This window comes from Schistocerca nitens, chromosome 3 (genome assembly GCF_023898315.1).
Source record: "Schistocerca nitens isolate TAMUIC-IGC-003100 chromosome 3, iqSchNite1.1, whole genome shotgun sequence".
Lineage (NCBI taxonomy): Eukaryota > Metazoa > Arthropoda > Insecta > Orthoptera > Acrididae > Schistocerca > Schistocerca nitens.
Window position 1 is genome coordinate 74,766,843 of NC_064616.1, and position 6,884 is coordinate 74,773,726.

A 6,884-nucleotide genomic window follows, 5' to 3' on the forward strand; every position below is an offset into this window, starting at 1 on the left:
CCTGGAGAGTGTAATCCGCCCTGATGTCACACAGCCGCCAGTCCATCACGTGGCGTGCTGGACAAAAAACGCTCTCGCTAAGTTAAGTGACTCAAGACCGTCTGCTCTATCACACGCGTGTTATAACCAAACACACGCCGCCGCGCCGCGGGCGACCGACCGCTTTTGTCACACACCCTTGATCGCTGCCTCCATACACACGCCAGACATACTCTTCTGTAAATATGCTAACACCCACATCGAACATCTAAACTATCAATTTCCTAAGCACTTAATTGCATTTCAATTTTAATCATATTAAATAATTCAATTTACAATTTCATGTAAGTATGAAAAGCGGTTCAATTATCTAATTTCAACCACTTTCAAGGTTGAGACCGCCACCTTTTCCTAGGAACCAGCGCCGAGTTTGAATTCTGGCAGTAAAGAAAGGTCACTTGCGCTTTCTCTACCAACCTAAGAAAATTGTTAGCCACCCGACCGCCACTTCCTCCTAGAAACCAACGCGAAGTTAGAATTCTGCCAGTAAAAAAAGGTCACTTGCGCTTTCGCCAACAACCTAACAAAATTGTTGCAAACGAAGCTCATCAACACTAACCTAAGCCTCCAAGACGCAACCTCTTCCTACGGGTTTTGGATAAAAGGACTCACCCTGCACTAGGCCCATGGATGGAGGAACGAATTTACTTTTTTTAGGGATGGAGTATATGTATCACAGAACACACGCACTGACATGTCCCACACCATACAGACCTGCAAACCACTCCTACATAAGCCACCAGCTCCATCGCCGCCATCTTGAATAAATTTGGCAAGAGGACATACTACTTTGTATTAGAGATACCGGTGTGTACAGCAATCTGGACCATCACTTCTGAAGGTCTCGCTGTATGGTGATAAAACATGCAATGTGTGGTTTTCATGAGCAAGAAACAGGGCGGAAATGATGTTTATGTTGGTCTCTATTCCAATTTTCTGTACAGGTTACGGAACTCTCAGAACCGAGGTGATGCAGAACTTTTTTTTGATGTGTGTATATAAATGTTATGCCCTCTAGTATCACATTATATTTCTATTTCCTGATGACACTTGGTAGTAAAGGTTGTTGAGTACAACACTGGCTCGGTTTCAGATACTGCAGTTCATGACGTAAGTTCATGGCTTGTCGAAAATAAACTGACGCTAAAGCACAGTAAGACTCAGTTTTTTCTGGGTCTAACTCACAATCCAACAAAATCTGACGTTTTAATTTCTCAGATGGGCATATGGTTAGTGAAACTGAACTGGTCAAATTTCTAGGTGTTCAGATATATAGTAAACTGTCGTGAAAAGCCCATGATCAGGATCTTGTTCAAAGACTTAATGTTGCCATTTTTACTATTCGAACGCTATCTGAAGTAAGCGATCGTTCGACGCGAAAATTAGTCTACATTTCTTATTTGCATTCGCTTCTGTGTTATGTTGTTATATTTCGGGGCAACTATTCCCATTCTAAAACGGTATATTTGGCTCAGAAACTGGCGGTTCGGGCAATCAGTGGTGTAAGTTCACGAACCTTTTGTCGGTCCCTGTTCACTAGTCTCGGTATTTTGACATTGGCTTCTTGTTAACACTATTAGCTTATTCCCAAGAATAAGCAGCTTTCACTCAGTTAATACTCGGCAGAAATCAAACCTGCATTTATATCGGACTTCCTTAACTCTTGTGCAGATAGGTGTGCAGAATACTGCCGCATCTATTTTCAGTAACCTACCATAAGAATTTAAAAATCTTAGCAGTAATCCACGCGCTTTCAAATCGAAACTTAAGAGTTTCCTCATGGGTGACTCCTTCTATTCTGTCAAGAAATTCCTTGAAAACTTAAGCTGATTCTTGTTGTGTTCTTGACTGCGTTTACTTAAACTTATGTCTTCACTTTTTTCGGATTCATAAACATTTTATTTTTATCTGTTATTGGCTCTGAGCACTATGGGACTTAACTTCTGAGGTCGTCAGTCCCCTAGAACTTAGAACTACTTAAAACCTAACTAACCTAAGGACATCACACACACCCATGCCCGAGGCAGGATTCGAACCTGCGACCGTAGCGGTCGCGCGGTTCCAGACGTAGCGCCTAGAACCGCTCGGCCACCACGGCCGGATTCTCTGTTATTACTTTTATGTAACACTTCACGTATTGACACGTTCCTTGACCTTGGAGATTTGCTCCTCAATTTGGTCCTATGGAACTTGACGTCTAAATAAATATACTATTATCAGTGGTACTGCGTGAGTGTGGTGGAAAGGAAGAGTGAAACATGGTACGAGAAGTGTTAGTCCAGCCACAAAGTACTAATAAACTTGTGAGGATCGTGTGTGTGCTCTCCATTATCATTTCAGTGTACGTTGTGTCAATTTCTTTCTCTTACACGTGTACCAAACTTACGATGTGTGCATATTATACATTATAGCACTACTTTAGATAATCTTTTGTCAACATGGATGTAACAGAATTCAAAACTAGTGAAGATAAATAAGCCATATCTCAGTTTATAAACAGTGGTTGGTTGCCCTAAATCCACTCATCAGTATTTTCAGTAACATTAACTTGATAGTGTTTGTTAATTTAGACAGCTGCGTAATAAGGAAAATGTGTTCCTACCTGAAGCAGTGTAGGTCAAGCAGGACAGACCTAGTTCCGTAAGCAGGCCACTTCAGACAATTCACTGACTCTGCGTAACGTCATCGCACCGGCCGGCTGGTGTGGCCGTGCAGTTCTAGGCGCTTCAGTCTGCAACCGTGTGACCACTACGGTCGCAGGTTCGAATCCTGCCTCGGGCACGGATGAGTATGATGTCCTTAGGTTAGTTAGGTTTAAGTAGTTCTAAGTTGTAGGGGACTGAAGACCACTGATGTTACGTCCCATAGTGCTCAGAGCCATTTGAACCATTTTCATCGCACCATCAGTGACTTGTCTCAGCAGTTATCGTGACCGTGAGCCATTCGGAATGCGCCCAGACGTGACTTCAGCAACCCCAATATAATCGGCTTTTGCGAGTGTAAGTGCTGGTCATTTGTCCAAGCAGGTTATCAAAGCATCTTCACAACATCGAGTCGTCTACGACTGTATGTTGCCTTCCGCTGCGAGACCCCCAATGTACTTCCACCCCCACACGGTTGTTCAGCCGCAGCCTCGATGGGACGAACTAAGGTCCCCCCAGCACCGAGCCACTGAGGTACGCAAGCGCCAGCCACCGCTCTCCAATCAGGTGTCTGGGGTTTGACCATGGGCAACACCACCGGCTACCGGTCTGGAGGGGGGGTTCCGAGGGCTGTGACCGGTTCGCGCCGCTCATAGATGAAGCGCTGCCAGCTGACAGCAGAGAGGCAGCTTGCAAGGCGCAGTTATCGAGGCCGCAGCAGAGGCGTGTGACGAGGAGGCTCGCACCGGCAGGTGTTTACCAGCCAGCCTGACTCTGCCTCCTGTGGGTACAGTATATCTAACTAGAAAGTCTATTAATTATTTCGTCAACCACTGTCTGCGATTATCATTTCGGCCTTTCGGCTAAGATCAAAGTGTAGTGTCTGTTCTTATCAGCTTAATCGCTCTTAAGATGCAGTGCTGTCTAACACTAATATGCGATGTATTTTTTTAGTCCCTTCTTTTTTCAAAGGGAGTCGATGCAGTAGCCCGGCCTACGCGAAACCAGTACGAAGAATCCTGCTGTCGAAATGGCTATGGCAGATTGTGGGACACCGGCTGGCTAGCAAGAAAGTCGCATGCGCCCCACCTCACCTTTCCTCCGAGCCGAGGCGTCCAGACGCCGGTGTCGCCTCTCATTGCGAGTGGCTGGCCACCCTCACGGGGCGTGCGCCCGCAATGGTGCACACTCGTATTTCTCTCCCCGGCCAGCCCTTGTGCTGGACTTCCACCGGGCCTAACCTAAATATATGTTCTTTTATCTCGGCCGGAGTGCGCCAATGCACTCAGGATCAACCCGAGATCTCCCATTCTCTCGCTTAGATAATTCTTAGTCACAAGCACCAGCCCAGTGCCAGCTAGTGAGTTACGACTCTCTGGATAGATGACGTCGGCCACGAAACTGGTACTCCGGTTCGGTTCCTACCTGAAGTGTAACCCATCCTGAGTTCCTTCCCATTTAAAGAATATCCTCTCGAGTCTAAAAAATCTGTTCTTATCAGCTTAATATCTGATACGTCCTGCATCGCAGGACCAGAATATTAAACTCATTTTTGGCTCATGACGGAGTGCTAGGGGCTTGCTCCACCTCTGTCGCGGGTTGGCCCGGCATTGTAGTACCGCCGGGATCGGCCCACCAGTCTGCCGCCGGCAGTGCTGCGAGGCGGTCACGCGCCGAGCGCTGCAGGCGAGGCGTTGTAAGTGCCATTTTCCTTCTAGACCACCATGGCGCACAACTATCGGAAAAAGACATTACGTTTCAACTTTTGTTCCGAGTTCGCCAGACCCAAGGCCCGGCAGGCAGAACGATTTACTCGCGATGAAGTTAAAATACCACCAACGGATCTAATTGGTATCCACTTGTCCTTAGTTAGCAGTCCCGTCTACGTCAAAATGATTAACGATGCGGCGTGCGACAAGGTGCTTCGAGAGGCAAAACGTAAACTGCGCTTCTGTCATTCCGGCGGCAACGTCGGACCCGTTACCGTCGATCACGCAGGTCTCGGCACACGGACGATAAGGATCTTCGAACTGCCGTTCGAACTACCTGCAGACGTCATCGCGGCGCTCCGTCCCTATGGCAACGTTCTGGAACATGTTGCCGAACGATGGGTACAATTTCAAACCTATCCCGTTTTAAACGGTGTCAGACAGATCCGCATCGAGTTGCAGAAACACGTGCCTTCCTATCTACGTATCGGAGGCTGCCGTACCATTGTAATGTACGACGGGCAACTTCGGACCTTTTCCAGTTGTGGGAAAGAAGGTCATTTACGGTTTGAATGCATTCGACGACGCGTCGGGCAGCTCCCGTTGTCGGAAGCGTCCGTCACACCCATGATGACCGCCCTACCGGTCACTTACAAAGCGGCTCTTGCCACTTCTACAGATTCGTCCAGTCCGTCGCGCGGTCCCTTCGATCGGCACGTCCCACCGTCCCATTCACCTACGTACGGTGCAGACGTCCCACCTGACAATCTCGCCGCCGAACAGACTCACGCACCGGACACTGACGAGACCAATAGTTCTTCACAACACCTGTTTGACAACTTCATTGTACCCACCGACGCCTTCGAACCAGGTCTACGCTCCTCCTTGCCGTCGTCCGACACTGAGGAACACGTTCGCAAACAACGCTCGCCACGTAGGCGCAAAAGCCGCCGCCGTTCACCCACGGGCTCTCAAAGTGTCGCCACCCAACGCGACGAAGACGACACCCAACCAGCCGTCATTTCCACGCAGAGGTCGGCGGACATATTTCACGATGAACAAGACGATTCGCAGGACGGCACCACCGTGGACGTCGCCACGCACAATGAAACGATCGGTGCGCAGGTTGAGACGCTTGTCTCCGCGCCGACAGAGCTCTCTCACCACGATGCAATTCCCATGGATATTGGACAGGCCAACGGCACAGGAGCATGGGCCAACGACGTTGAGGAAGGTACGCCCCCTCCTCCGGATGAGTTGCATCCGCCGGACGAGGCTACCTGGTAACATCAAAAGCGAGGCACTGCAGCAGATGGGACGGGACTTCCTGTCGGTGCCCTCCTCATACTTCCCTTGGTGATGGTAGATGTGCGTCCACCACCACTGAAACAAACGTATCGGTTCGCCACACTGAACATTAACATGATCGGCAATGCACCCAAGCTGCAACTCCTATGTGACATGCTTCGGACCTCTGACGTCGACGTCGTCCTTCTTCAAGAAGTACGCGTTGCCACACTACCATCGGTCTACGGCTAAAACTCATACACGTCCACATGTGATCAATCATGGCGCGGCTTTCTACATACGCGAAGAAATACCACTCACGGACACGACAATCCTTCCCTCTGGAAGGGGCATGGCTGTTACCATCTTCGACACGCGCGTCATCGATATCTAAGCTCCGTCTGGCTCCACCAACCGTCGGCAGCGGTCCACTTTTTTCGAACATGACGTGGCGCCCTTCTTTTCTGGGCGCTATGATCGCCTTATCATGGGAGGCGATTTCAACTGCGTCCTCCATCCGCAGGATCAAATGCCTGGTTATTCGCCATGCCCGGCGCTGCTCACTTTTAGTCGAAGATTTTCATCTAGTGGACGTTTGGGAGAAAATTCATGGCAATACCCCCGGTTTTACCCATTATACAGCACATTCTGCGAGCAGACTGGACCGGTTTTATGTCTCTGCCCAAATTGGCAACGAAGTCTCCCAAGCAGAACGATGGCCCCTTGCATTTTCGGACCATTGTGCCGTCATTTGCTCCCTGGCTTTGCCACCTCAGTCAGTACGGCGCAGCACAGGTTACTGGAAGTTTAATACATCCCTCCTTAGTGATCCACACTGCCGACAATGTATTGCCACTACATGGGCGTCTTGCGATAGACACCTCCCGCAGTACACATTCACGTTCCATTGGTGGCTCAAATGTGCCAAACCTGCGATCAGAAAGGTCTTCATGCAATGTGACAAGGAAGCAGCAGCATGGCATCGAGACACCACAAATTTTCACTACGCCGTCCGTGAGCTCGATGCGCTCCCTCCATCACCTGAAACCCATAGGCAACGACAGCGTACTAAAGCTTGTCTCGTCTCTCTCCAACATGCACGACTGTATGGAGTCGTGGTGCGTTCCCAAGACAGGACCTCCTCCACGACGAAACGCCATCCACAATCCATGCGCATCCGACCATCGTCGTCGACGTCGACTTTTCG

At 49.2% G+C, this 6,884-nt stretch overlaps 2 pseudogenes; both read left to right on the forward strand.

The window, feature by feature from the left end:
• Window positions 1-3,524: 3,524 nt before the first annotated feature.
• LOC126250425 (U2 spliceosomal RNA) lies at window positions 3,525-3,642 on the forward strand (annotated as a pseudogene).
• Window positions 3,643-4,146: 504 nt separating this feature from the next.
• Window positions 4,147-4,322, forward strand: LOC126250420 (U2 spliceosomal RNA; annotated as a pseudogene).
• The last annotated feature ends 2,562 nt before the right edge of the window (window positions 4,323-6,884 follow it).